Source organism: Anabrus simplex, chromosome 3, assembly GCF_040414725.1.
Source record: "Anabrus simplex isolate iqAnaSimp1 chromosome 3, ASM4041472v1, whole genome shotgun sequence".
NCBI lineage: Eukaryota > Metazoa > Arthropoda > Insecta > Orthoptera > Tettigoniidae > Anabrus > Anabrus simplex.
Window position 1 is genome coordinate 10,039,142 of NC_090267.1, and position 14,851 is coordinate 10,053,992.

The 14,851-nt window shown below is 41.0% G+C and overlaps 1 protein-coding gene across 10 annotated transcripts in view; it reads left to right on the plus strand.

The window, feature by feature from the left end:
* Positions 1-14,851, plus strand: part of LOC136866606 (oocyte zinc finger protein XlCOF6-like) — a 214,414-nt gene that overhangs the window by 117,617 nt on the left and 81,946 nt on the right. For 2 of the 10 annotated variants that reach the window (XM_068226558.1, XM_068226557.1), the window contains exon 1: positions 9,516-9,663. The exons of the other annotated variants lie outside the window; for them this stretch is intronic. The gene's annotated coding sequence lies outside the window, so the exon portion shown is untranslated. Of the gene's footprint in view, positions 1-9,515; positions 9,664-14,851 lie in introns of those variants that run through there. 10 annotated transcript variants of the gene reach the window in all.

Below are 14,851 nucleotides of genomic sequence, written 5' to 3' on the forward strand. Positions count from 1 at the left end.
GATAAGACTACTTCCTTCACAGGCTCAACTTCTCCTCCTCCGGTATTTTAATGATATTCTATATTCAGTTCACATCCCCGTGCAATGGAACAACTTTTTTGTAAAACCTATATTAAAACCCAAAAACCCCTGATGTTCCAGAACATTTCCGTGGTATTGTTTTAAGTTCGTGTATTCGTACAACATTTTGTAATATTATACTTAGACGATTAATATGGGTATTAGATTATTATAATATTTTCCCTAAGTACCAATTTGCCTTTATAAAGGGGCGTAGAACGCATGATCCAATTTCCATATTCATCCTTGATATATTGTTAGCCTGGTGGAGAAAGCAATTTACCAAATCTATATTCCTAGATATAAAAAGTGCTTATGACTCGGTTTTACTACATATATTATGGGAAAAATTAGCTATGACCGGCTTTCCATTTAACTCCATCTCCATTTTGCATCAATTATTTACTAATCGTACAATCACCCTAAAATCTGCCCAGCATCAATTTCCAAGTCGCCAGACGTTTCATGGATTACCCCCAGGGTTCAATATTAAGTGGAGTATTATTTGTATTATATATGCGAGAATTGGAATCCATAATAACTCCTTTAGCGCGAGTCTTGGCCTTTGCAGCGGAGGTTTATCTTAAAATTCTTCACACCGTCACTAGGCGTAACTGGGGAGCTGACCCATCCTCTGCATTACTACTGTATCGAGCTACCACTCGTGCTTATTTTGATTATAGTGCGTATATAATTGATCTAGCACCAAAAAATAGTCTATCAAAATTTGATATAATACACCATACTGCATTGATATCTAGTATTGGTGCCCTTAAAACCAATCCTACCAATGCGCTTTTAGTTGAGACAAGTGAGTCTCCTCTCAATATTCGTCGTTTAATGTTAGCCAAAAAATATATTATGAAACACTTTGCCCGAACGGATTCACTTATTATACCCAAAATGCAACTTTTGTACGAATGTTATCAAAAACGTCCCCCTAAAATGGTAGATATCTAGCGATATATATGGCGTACTCTGAATTGAGGCATATTCAAGACTCAGTCCTCAGAACACCTCATTTAGTCATGCACTCATACTCCTACGAAACCCTTAATTTTAAGCCTCAGATTATTATTCACTCTTCTTCCCTATCATCCCACCCTTCACAGAGTACAGAAGTAATCCTGTCAACAGTAAAGAAACTTAAAGTATCACCGAATCCACACGAGGTAAATATTTTTACAGATGGAGCAAAATCCCAGCATGGCGAAGGGGCAGCATTCTTTGACTCCAATACGCGCGAAAGTTTTCAATATCATTTACCTAATACTATAACTATTTTCACGGCTGAACTTTATGCAATTCACCAAGCTCCATCGTACGTACAACGTTACGAATTTTCGAAAGTCAATATTTTTACAGACTTTCAAAGTGTTCTTCACACTTTGCATACACCCCCGCAGTCTTATACTGTTTACTTATATGAAGTCAAACAAATGCTGTATCAACTCGAGCAGTCAGGAGCATGTATTACCTTAATCTGGATAAAAGGGCACACGGACAACCCAGGTAACGATCAAGCTGACCTAGCTGCTAAAGAAGCAGTTCATTCTAATAATGACCCCCTACAAATCTAAGTTCCGATTACAGATTATTTTCCCCTTTTCAAATATGAAGCTCGTCAATCTTGGCAAACCATGTGGCACCACTCGTCAAGTATCAAAGGAAAATACTTCTATCAAGTACAGCCCTATATTCCTACAAAACCATGGTATTTAAATGGATCTTACACTCGGCGTCATATAATTAATATCGTACGCTTGCGTTTTAACCACACATAAACTCCCGAGTATATATATAGATTTCACATCTCTAACCTCCCAAACTGTTTATGTGGTCAGCCAAACGGAGATAGCAATCATATATTTTTCAATGTACGCAATAGTCAACGTCTTTTAATTAAGCAATTAATAAAATTTAACATACCTCTGCCAACAAACATTCAATCCTTATTAACTTGTATGGGAATTGCACTTCTACATTCTTTTGGTGTTAAATACAATGGCGAGATAACTTGACTTTACTAACAATATTACAAATCTACGTGTGATTAAAAATCCCCGAGTGAGTGATGCGTGTGTATATTAAGTCTCATTTATCATTCAAGAGATGATAAAAAGTGTGTATAGTGACTGGGTGACAGTACGACTCAAACCCACACAAACCTATCAAGTTGCAGAAGAAGAAGAAGACGGTATTTGGTCAGCGATCACCGTGGCCGTGTACTATACAGTACCTGATTATTAGAACTTGGAGTAACCTAGAACACATTCGGTGTTCGGCTGTTGTGCAGTTCACACGTCACTCTCCGGTCACTGGTGCAGCGGCTTTTTCACGTCTGTAGATAAGTAGAGTGTTTTGTGTTTGTATCCTAGTAATTCTTCTCTTGTAGTTGTTTCGGTGCTAGTATAGTGTAATCACTATGTCTGTAGATAGTGGCGGTGGCCCTTTAGGAAGACCTCCTGATATTGGCAATGATGCCATGCGTGAGGACTTACACATGGACGCTAGTAATACTGATACCCAACGAAACAGTTCACAAGATACAATATGTGACATGGATCAGCGCCAGCACGTTTTTGTATCTACATATTCTAACACTCATCTTGGCCCCTACATAGTATATGTAGAATCGACCGAATCTCAAAATAAAATAGGACATATTCACCCTATGACTCTGGGTCGGATTTTCTATGAGAGGCAAATTGGTGAAGTCAAGGCCATCCATAGGAATGGAAGAAATAGGATCCAAATTACTTTCATGTCTTGTAAGGCTGCAAACGCCTTTCTTTCTCATCCCATTCTTAAAGAAAAGAAATTGAAAGCTTTTATTCCGTCCTCGAATATTCATCGAGTAGGGGTAGTACGGGGAGTAGACACTACTATTTTCGAATCCGACATTCTCACCTATTTAGAATCGCATATCCTGTAGTGAAAGTACAACGTCTAAATAGACGATCATCGAAAGAGGGAAAAACTGAATATATCCCTACAGGTACTGTGAAGGCTGTATTTGAAAGTCAACAACTTCCGAAAAGTGTGTCCATTTTAAGGTCATTTTAGAGGTTCAGGCCTTTATATTCTCTCCCTTTTTATACAAACGATGCCAGCGGTATGGACATACCGCTAATAATTGTCGTTCCAGGGAGCCGAGATGTGGAAAATGTTCCCTTAATCACTCTACCGAAGATTACACTCACCAATTAGTTAAATGCGCTAATTGTGCAGAAAATCATCCTGCGGGGGCTGAACGTTGTGAAATCCACAAACAACAGAAAAAAATCAAACGTATTATGAGTGTTGAAAACAAATCCTATTTAGAAGTAAAAGCTATTTTGCCCCATTAGAGTCCATATCCAACCCCCTTATGATGCCACAACATTTCCCTCCTTTACCCAATAAACCTTCCCAATCGGAATAAACTCTCCTTCGAAAGCGTAAATTTACTATGGTGGTTAGTAACCCTCCCCGCCCACCCGTTAAACCAGGTTATGACAGGGCAGCATATCTGAATTTGATAAGTAATACGAAGACGCTTCCAGAACATTCTGGCACTCCAGCAGTGCGTTTGATACCTGGCACTCCTAACGAGCCTGCATCTACATCATGGAAGTCAAGTCACCAAGGGCAACCTTCGGAGACCCACGCACATCTCCCTCTGTCATAGCTTTACATTGTAATTCAAATGTTAATTCTAATGAAAAATGTCGAAACGTCTCTAAAAAATTTGAAGATTTAATGAAACACATGGGACAAAACGTCCAATGGAAGCATCTCTTAAAGTCATTACATGATGAGGTTCTTCTTTTATTGGGACATTCCACTACTTCCAAGTAAAACATGCGGTTATTGCAATGGAATTGTATGAGCATACTAAATAAGAAACATGAATTAGTGAGTTTGTTAAATCCTCTTGATCCTGCGGTAATTTTATTGAGCGAAACTTGGTTGAAATCTCATTTTCATTTTTGTATGAAAGGTTTTATGGTCCTACGGCATGATGCACCCATCTCTGGAGGTACATGCATTTTACTCAAAGAAGACATCTATTTTCAGGAAGCCCCATTAAACTATATTATACCGGGAACACAAGCAATTTTATCGCAATTTAAAAAAAAACACTCTCATAGCTGGTAATTTTAATGCCCAAAATCCTCTTTGGGGGAGCATATCTAGCTGCCCCAAAGGGAGGAATATTGAAAAAAATCACCGTAAAACAGGAACTGGTTATCCTCAACGACGGTTCTCCTACTCGTCTAACAGCTCCTAACATTAATAAAAGCGCAGTAGATCTCACTATTTGCACAGTTGATTTGGCACACAAAACAAATTGGAGTGTAATTTATGATACCCATTAAAGCGACCATTTCCCCATTCTAATAGATATAGGCCCACAGGTTCACAGGAATATCTCTCAGTTTACTGCATCCCGTAATCTCCGCTCGTTTGATTCTACATTATTCACGACCTTTCTCGCAGAAAAAATACGCTCTACAATTCCAAATCCGCATATTCTTGACTATGATCTACTATTATCATTTATTCAATCTTATTTAGATACCTATCACCCCATTGAACACAAGCAGCATTTTAAAATGCAGAGCAATTCTATTCGTTGGTGAGATTCCGAATGTGCTTCTTTAGTTCGTCGAAGACAAGCTGCCTTAAAAGCTTATAGAACATATGGCACCTATGATCACTATATCCAATATAAAAAATAGTCGCTTCTATACAGACTATTTTAATGAAAAACGACGAACAGCGTGGAAGGTATTTGTCACATCTATCAATCGACGAACTCCTATAAAATATATATGGGCAGCCATCAAACAATTAAGTAATGCTCACACAAATTTTGTTTCTCAATCGGACCCTAACGGAATTGACCAATTTTACCACCAACTAACACCAGATTACGTGGAACCTTCTTATGAATATAGTTTAATACCTGCCTCCGCAAAATTTTCTAGTGTATTACAGAATATCTCCCTCCATGAACTAGATATGGCACTCGAAAATCGAAAAGATACTAGCCCGGGCAAAGATTCTATAACTTATAAAATGTTGAAATATCTACCGTCCCACGCTAAGCAAACGCTGTTAAATAAATTCAACGCCATACTCGATAGCCATGCAATTCCTGTCGATTGGAACGATTTTCAAATTATACCACTATTAAAAAAGGTAAACATCCTCAAGACGCAAACGGGTATAAAGGTATCGCTTTGGGTTCCTGCCTTCGTAAAACTTTTCAACGAATCCTCTTGCACCGTCTTCCTTGGTGTTTAGAATATTATAATATACTTCCAGTGTATCAGTATGGGTTTTTGAAAGACCGCAGTACGGCAGACGCTCTTAATATATTTTTTACAGACTTATTACTCGCTAGAAGTCGAGGTGACGTTTTGACGGCTATATTTCTCGATATAAAAGGAGCATATGATAATGTGGACATCGGAGTACTTCTTGCCAAATTACATAAGTGGCAATTTCCTCTTCCGTTTATTAATATCATACGGCAATTATTCACTAATCGTCACATTTTTATAAAGAACAATGGCCAGAGTCTCGATTCTAGGTACACTTCCAAAGGTCTCCCACAAGGTGACATTTTGAGCCCTATCTTACATCTGTTATATACCTTTGACTTAGAGCGGGTGACAGGCTAGAATTCTACAATATGCTGACGATATAGTTATTTATTCCATTAAAGAATCGGCAATTGAATCCCGTACTACCATTGAACGTACACTAACGATCCTCCATAGAAGGTTTCTACACCATTATTTAGAAATAGAATATCAAAAAATCTTTGCAATGATTTTTACGTGGAAACGAAATTATGATCATACGCCAATTACCTTTGGCTCCTATGAGATTAGTATCAAAACTTTGATCAAATGTTTCGATCAAATTGATAACAAATTACTCTGGAAAGAACATATCGAATATATTCTTTCCGAATTAGAAACTAAATATCATATCATTAAATCTCTCACTAAGCGCACCTGCGGATCGGATCCATATGTCCTTCTTACGGTATATAAAAATATCATCCGGTCAGTATTCGAATATGGCTGTAACTTTCTTGATATAGCATCTTTTAGCCACCTACGCAAACTTGATACCTTTCAGTTTAAAATACTCCGCTTAATCATGAGGGCTATGTCTTCCTCCCCAACGAACGCACTTTTAGCTGAAGCATCGGAACCGCCATTAAAGTTTCGACGACGACTACTCGCCAGCAAATATCTTCTAAACAAATTAAATAAATATCGCCACCCAATCCCCCCGAAACTACAGCTGTTGCACGAATATTATCAAAACCGGAATGTTAATGAAGAACATCAACCGGCTGTATTATGGGCATTTAACCAATTCGGTCACTTTCGTACTAGCATGGTACAAACATTAAACCACCCGAAATACTTTATACCTTTTCGAGCTAGTACATTTAAACCCGACATTCTTCACACTATCTTCGAAAAATAGTCCTCCAATACTACGAACAAATAGTCATGTCACGAACAATCTATTTCATTTTGCGTTGAGTACCCACGAGCAATATATCACTTTCTACACTGATGGTTCGAAGAATCTATCTCCAACTGGTGTAGTTGCTGCATTTTACTCCCCCCCACTGGCTGTGAACAAAAAATACACTCTCCCACACCTAGCTCCTTCTTTGACGGCCGAAATATTAGCAATACGCCAGGCTTTATTGTACATAAAATATTCCTGAATATTAAAAACTCTAATTTGTACTGACTCCTTAAGCACTTTGATGGCTTTAGACAATCCCGAACATACAAATAATTGGTACATTCGAAATTTACGCAAATTAAGTTATGACTTGTCCCTCCGTAATGTTAATGTATTATTCGCGTGGATTCCGGGCCATTCTGGAATACAAGGCAACATCACAGCAGATAACCTAGCTAAAGATGCAGCCCAGGGTACCGGATTAGACTACTACATCGCAGTTTCTCACACAGACTTATGGGAACACTGTCGTCACTTCATCCACGATCAGTGGAGTGCAGAATGGCGCCGAACTTCCCAGTTTAAAGGGAAGCACTTAATCACGCTTATGCCTGACATTGCTAATGAACCGTGGTTCGCTTTTGGTAACTACACTCGGCGTCATATTACTACAATCATACGGCTCCGTCTAAATCATGTCTGTACGCCTGCACATCTCTGTCGCCTTAATCTTATCGAAAGTAACTTATGTCTATGCGGACGAGCAGTCGGTACTGTAAATCACATTTTTTTCCAAGGTAACGAGTCGATGGGAGCCTCAGGGCGAATATAGTGCCCTTTTACTCATTGGTGTCCGTGGAATCCCTGATGAGCCAGGAAAATCGCTTTTTGCCTGCACTGGTGGGGGAAAAATCACTCTGTCCTGTCCGAAGGAGGGCAGGTCAGAACTGAAACCCCCTCATCGCTACGTGAAGTCGGGTATTAACATGGGAGAAGGTCCCTCTCAAGAAACAGAATTTGGAACGTGAGAATGAATAGGCTGTGTCGAAACTCAGAATTTGTTGTACAGGAGCCAGGGCCCCCGGTACTTGAAACGAGTATTAGGTTTCCTGGTCCTGATTACCCTTTTTAGCAGGGCGATGCCCTCGTCGCTCGACTGGGAAACCGCCCTCTTGATCTCTTCAAGCAGGGTAGGAACGTGAAGCTGACGATGAATGCGAAGATTGGACTTTTACCATGGAGAGCGGGACATGCGGCGGAGCACCTTGCTTTGAAGCACCTGGAGAGGACCAAGAGGCGTCTTTGGAATATAGCACCAGGCCTCACATCCATAGAGGATAATGGACCGGATACACGCTAAGTAAAGTGACCGCTTGATCCTAATATTTAGGTGTTTGTTGAAGAGAAGGGGGCTCAAGGCCGCTACCAGGGCATACGCCCTCTGGAGGGCCTGGTCTATATTCCATCTCCAGGTGAGGCCCCTATCGATGATCAAGCCAATGTACCTCACCTTGCTCAGCCATGGCAACTCACGACGACGGATGTGGAGATGACGAAATCTCGACCGTCTGTACGAAAACAGAATGGCTTGGATCATTTTCGAATTTACTTTTATCTTGTTCCTGGTACACCAGTATAAAAATTTGTCGATCCAAGCTTGAAGTTTGGTGCTGGCATCGCAATATCGTCGCTGAGCGGTATAAACTGCGATGTCATCCGCAAACTGTTGAACTTCCACACCAGGAACCTTCGGGCGATCGTTCACGTATAGGGCGTAGAGGATAGGTGATAGGGCTCCACCCTGTAGCACGCCCGCAAGGAGTTGCCGAAGGGTGGATTTGGCACCTTCACAAGTGGCAAAAAATTGACCAAATACGTGGGAATCTGAAATTGTTCCGCGATTTTGACGATGAGGTTGTCGTGCCAGACGGTATCAAAAGCTTTTTGGACATCGAAAAAGACCGCTGGTACGCTACGCGGTATATTGAACGATCCCGTAATATACTGGACTTTCGCAAAACCGCTAGGGGAGCTGATCGTTTGGACCGGAAACCATACTGCTCCGGTCGCAGTATATTACTGGTAGAAAGGTAACCCTTGAGACGATGGAGAATAAGTCTCTCAAAAATTTTGGAAAGGTGAGAAAGAAGGCTGATAGGTCGATAGTTCTGCGGGAACAACCTGTCCTTCCACGGCTTAGGAATGACCACCATCTTGGCAGTCTTCCAGGCCGAAGGGAAGTAGCCCAAAGAAAGACAGGCTGTGAAGATGGTAGCTAGAAAGACTACCGCGCGGTAGGGGAGAGATTTGATTTCCTTGACAGTCACACTATGTAAATCACATCTTTTTTTTTCAGTGTCAGACATATGAACAACGTCGCGAATTCATGGCTATGCTTCTTAACGCGGGTTACCAACTGCCGTTAAATGTTTCGTGTTTAGTGTTCCAACCGACTTTTCGCGTTGTAGACTTAATACTCAATTTTTTAGTTACCTGTAACATCCAGTTGTAACCTTTTCCTTTCCTCTAGGTACGGACTTTCACATCCCAACCCCTATTTGTGGTGGGGTCTTGTTTGTTTGTAGTAAGACGTCGTGACATGTCACACAGACGTGAAGAATTAGAACCTTGTGTCCCAGTGTTTTTGTGTTATTCCCTGATAGCTTAGCCTAAATAAAATTGGTATTTTCCTAAGTTTCATCATTACCTGCTGTAATTAGCTTCATTACATAGCTAACCCTACTCTTTCGTAGGTAGTGTACAAATTTCTTCTAACGTTGGCACCTCTCTCAGACATTAACCTGCAAACCAGTGACTGGACGTAGCGTCTTACGACGATGTCCAACAACTAACCAAGAAGAGGAGGTAGAAGAAGAAGAAGAAGTAGTAACCTAGAAGACATTGGTACGGTAGTATCTCTTTACACTCGTTTCATTCATACAGTATTGGAACTGGGTGTTAGTTAAATACCGAGCCCAATCAAATATCAAGAAGAGAAAGATTTCTTCACACTTGTCGATAGGCAAGCTGCGATATAATTATAGAGCAGTTTGCAGTGCGATGGTTACGTTGCTTCATTGCCGTTAAAAATTCAGCGCGTTTCCAGCCAAATTAGCGGTACAGTTATTCAATCTCGAGTGAAAAACTGCATGACTTACTTGAGTGTGTGTATCATTGTGTAGAATATTTGTTTCCATTGCTTAACTGGTCGTTATGCATTGTTTCAACTTTTGATACAGTTGATGCTTCGCTTTAGGTACTCAGATGTGCGGCATATGCCTGGTCGTTTTCTGTGCCATAACCCAACTTCATGCTGGGTATAATTATTAAGTAAGCGATTAGTACCGAGGGTATATTCGTCTGGACAAAGAGGGTCGTAATAGTTATAATACGGCAATTACCTGTAAGCGTTTCGGTTTCGAAGTGGCGTTCTGTTGTTTACTACTGCATTTCGGTTACTTAAAACTCACTCAGTTATGATTAACTTGTAGGGCAGTTTTATCCCCGTAATTATGTTGTTTCTGTACGGCTCGTTTCATTAAAGAATTGTGTTTTTTTTCACTTTTCTCTGCAAATAAAAACACCAATGTGCCAAACAATCTAAGCTGCCATATGCAGAAATTTCAATTTAACTGTATTTCGGTCGCTTGAACGCCAGTTTCTTCTACATGTCAACATCATATGACCTGAGGTAATGCGTTAAATTCCCACATTTGTGTTTTTGACTTTTTATATTGTAAATATAGCCTCTACTAGATGTACTCCACACAACCCAATAACCTGAATGTCTATTTCAGATGTATTAAATACTATTCAAAACAGAATCTGTGGAATTGTAACATTAACCCTCAAATGGTCCATTTATACGACTGTTAATGTCAGACAATTTTCAGGATTTTTGTATACTTTCGGTAAAAAATTCTTAAAAATAGGTTTTAAAAGAAAAGCGTGCATTGTAATACATTTTATTAAATCCTAATATCATAGGCTATTGATATAAACATATTTTTGTTTCGTACCTTTCATTATATATTTACAGCCATTGTTGAGAAAAGTGCTTATAATGTAACGTTAACACAATTTAACACAAATGCTCCAATTTATTTACATAAAACAAGTTTACAATTCACTGCACTGACCAAGAGATACATTGTACGCCATGATCTACACCACAACCAAAGATTACACAAACAAGATAAACAGTGTTGTGTCACTTGTAATGTTCATAGATATGCCAGTAAGATATGACACGGCAGTCCATGGAATAAATGTGGTTCCGTAACATCCTCCCACCTTGCAATTGTTATTTTCAATTGCAAAATACTCCGTACCACAACTGAAACAAAAACACATAACACAATAAATAAATGAACACAAAAGCAAGGTCACATCAAGAGTATTCACAAATCAAGTCTTGATGGCACTTTAATTCTCCGCCCCCCTTTTGACAATTTGAATTCTTCATGTGGAGGCTTTGTCTCAGGCGAAGTGATAGTCACAGTTTCAGGCTGCTTCCACTCCTCTGGAGTTGTGTGCACCTCCAATGGATAGAGACGCTGGAGTGGTCTGATCAGCTCTCCCTCAGATGTCTTCAGTTTGGCTACTCTTGCTACTTCATCCTTCCCTGGATACACTTCCACGACGACCGCGAGGGGCCAGTTGATGCGTTTTGTGGAATCTGCTCCTATCAATACCACATCTCCCACCTTGATGCTGTTGGTCTTCCTCTGGCCGTGGTGAACTAGGAGCGCCAAATATTCATTCCTGAATCTTTGTCGTAGGTCCTCACGTAGTTTCTGGAGGTACCTACATCGTTTAACATAGTCAACCTTGTCAACTGCATCCAAATCTGGAGTCTCATTTGTAGGAATACCCTGCAGAAATGTTGCTGGTGTCAAAGGCTTTAGTTCAGACGAATGGTCCTCAATGTATGTAAGTGGTCTAGAGTTGATCGTCGCCTCGCAATCACATAACACAGTATATAACTCTTCATAGTACACAGAGGCTCGTCCCAAGATTCGACGCAGTAGTTCTTTCACTGTTCTGATTAGTCTCTCCCACCATCCTCCCCACCAGGCTGCTGTAGGTGGGATAAATTTCCAAGTAATCTTTCTCACAGCCGAGTGGGTGACAATCTCATCCCAATCCAACGCTTTCAGGGCATTATTAAGTCCTATGAAATTGGTCCCGTTGTCTGAGTACAGCACAGAAATTCTTCCACGCCGGGCAATGAATCTTCTTAACGCCAGAATGAAAGCATCAGTTGTCAAAGACTGCACCAGCTCCAGATGTATCGCACGATACACCGCACAAGTAAATAATACAACCCACGCCTTTTCTCCAGACTTCAGGTACAGCGGTCCAGCATAATCCACTCCCGAGACCTCGAAAGCTGCTGTTGAGCCCACTCTATCCTTGGGCAAAGGAGCAAAAGCTGGTGCTGTAGGACTAGCCTTGTACCTTTTACATTTGACACATCTTGCAATAACTCTTTTTGCCACTTTCCTAACTCCAAGAATCCAGAATCTTTCCCTGAGTCTAGCTAACAGCGTCAGTAGCCCTGCATGCTGTGACCGATGATGTTCTTCCCAAACCAATCTGGTCACGATGGCATGGTTTGACGGCAACAAGATGGGTTTCGTGAATGCTTCACTTTCTTCCCCAAAGGTAAGTTTTGTTTCAACCCTCAGAACTCCCATTTCGTCCTTGAATACCCTGACTTTCTTCTCAAGTTCCTGCTCGTGATCTCGAAAGCATTCCTGCTGCACAACTCTCAACAAGGTGTTCTCGGCTTGTTGCATTTCTTCACCAGTGAGTTCACCTCTTCTTGCTTGTTTTGCCTTAGTAAGGTTGCGGAAGAATCTGATGATCCAACCAATCATTCTGACTATCTTGACATAACTTGAGAAATACAAGAGACGCGAGCAGGAACTTGAGAAGAAAGTCAGGGTATTCAAGGACGAAATGGGAGTTCTGAGGGTTGAAACAAAACTTACCTTTGGGGAAGAAAGTGAAGCATTCACGAAACCCATCTTGTTGCCGTCAAACCATGCCATCGTGACCAGATTGGTTTGGGAAGAACATCATCGGTCACAGCATGCAGGGCTACTGACGCTGTTAGCTAGACTCAGGGAAAGATTCTGGATTCTTGGAGTTAGGAAAGTGGCAAAAAGAGTTATTGCAAGATGTGTCAAATGTAAAAGGTACAAGGCTAGTCCTACAGCACCAGCTTTTGCTCCTTTGCCCAAGGATAGAGTGGGCTCAACAGCAGCTTTCGAGGTCTCGGGAGTGGATTATGCTGGACCGCTGTACCTGAAGTCTGGAGAAAAGGCGTGGGTTGTATTATTTACTTGTGCGGTGTATCGTGCGATACATCTGGAGCTGGTGCAGTCTTTGACAACTGATGCTTTCATTCTGGCGTTAAGAAGATTCATTGCCCGGCGTGGAAGAATTTCTGTGCTGTACTCAGACAACGGGACCAATTTCATAGGACTTAATAATGCCCTGAAAGCGTTGGATTGGGATGAGATTGTCACCCACTCGGCTGTGAGAAAGATTACTTGGAAATTTATCCCACCTACAGCAGCCTGGTGGGGAGGATGGTGGGAGAGACTAATCAGAACAGTGAAAGAACTACTGCGTCGAATCTTGGGACGAGCCTCTGTGTACTATGAAGAGTTATATACTGTGTTATGTGATTGCGAGGCGACGATCAACTCTAGACCACTTACATACATTGAGGACCATTCGTCTGAACTAAAGCCTTTGACACCAGCAACATTTCTGCAGGGTATTCCTACAAATGAGACTCCAGATTTGGATGCAGTTGACAAGGTTGACTATGTTAAACGATGTAGGTACCTCCAGAAACTACGTGAGGACCTACGACAAAGATTCAGGAATGAATATTTGGCGCTCCTAGTTCACCACGGCCAGAGGAAGACCAACAGCATCAAGGTGGGAGATGTGGTATTGATAGGAGCAGATTCCACAAAACGCATCAACTGGCCCCTCGCGGTCGTCGTGGAAGTGTATCCAGGGAAGGATGAAGTAGCAAGAGTAGCCAAACTGAAGACATCTGAGGGAGAGCTGATCAGACCACTCCAGCGTCTCTATCCATTGGAGGTGCACACAACTCCAGAGGAGTGGAAGCAGCCTGAAACTGTGACTATCACTTCGCCTGAGACAAAGCCTCCACATGAAGAATTCAAATTGTCAAAAGGGGGGCGGAGAATTAAAGTGCCATCAAGACTTGATTTGTGAATACTCTTGATGTGACCTTGCTTTTGTGTTCATTTATTTATTGTGTTATGTGTTTTTGTTTCAGTTGTGGTACGGAGTATTTTGCAATTGAAAATAACAATTGCAAGGTGGGAGGATGTTACGGAACCACATTTATTCCATGGACTGCCGTGTCATATCTTACTGGCATATCTATGAACATTACAAGTGACACAACACTGTTTATCTTGTTTGTGTAATCTTTGGTTGTGGTGTAGATCATGGCGTACAATGTATCTCTTGGTCAGTGCAGTGAATTGTAAACTTGTTTTATGTAAATAAATTGGAGCATTTGTGTTAAATTGTGTTAACGTTACATTATAAGCACTTTTCTCAACATCCTCTCGCCCTGTCTCTACTCCACCAAACAGATTATGTATTAACGTCTCTTCCCCTATCTTCTTCAGCCCAAGCTTGTGAACACTGTCCTTCGTGATGTATGATCTTTGAGATCCCGAGTCTAGTAACACTCTTGCCAACTTAACAACCTTGTCCACCGACACTTTAACTACCAAAGTTTGCAACAATGTCTGACCCTTTTGATGAGACAGTAAGTTCTCTGTTCTACCTGGTTCGTTTCCTTTCTCAGCTGAACTTTTCTTGCTGCTATCGACTGGAATTATATCCTTTAAACCCTTGCACATAATAGTGTGATGCCCCTTGCAACAAATCAAGCACTTGAGCACAACTTTGCACTTTTTTGCACTATGGCCCACCTTGAGGCAATGGAAACATGCTCCTTTCTTTTTCAAAACTTCTTGTTTTTTCTCTGTAGTGAGACCTCTAGCTTTAAAACAGTCCTGAGACATGTGGTTCCCTTTATCGCACCAAATACATGCCCTATCACCCCTTTTCTCTTCACTCGAGAAAATTACTGCTGCTGTCGGTAGCTTTTCTTTGTTGTTTTGCGATGCACTCCCACAGCCACCTAGGAAATTAGAACGAGCCAGAAGGAGACGTTCTTCACTTTCTACCTCTTGTCTCAAAAATCTCAAAAGTGTCTCGAGATAATTAGATTGGTCAC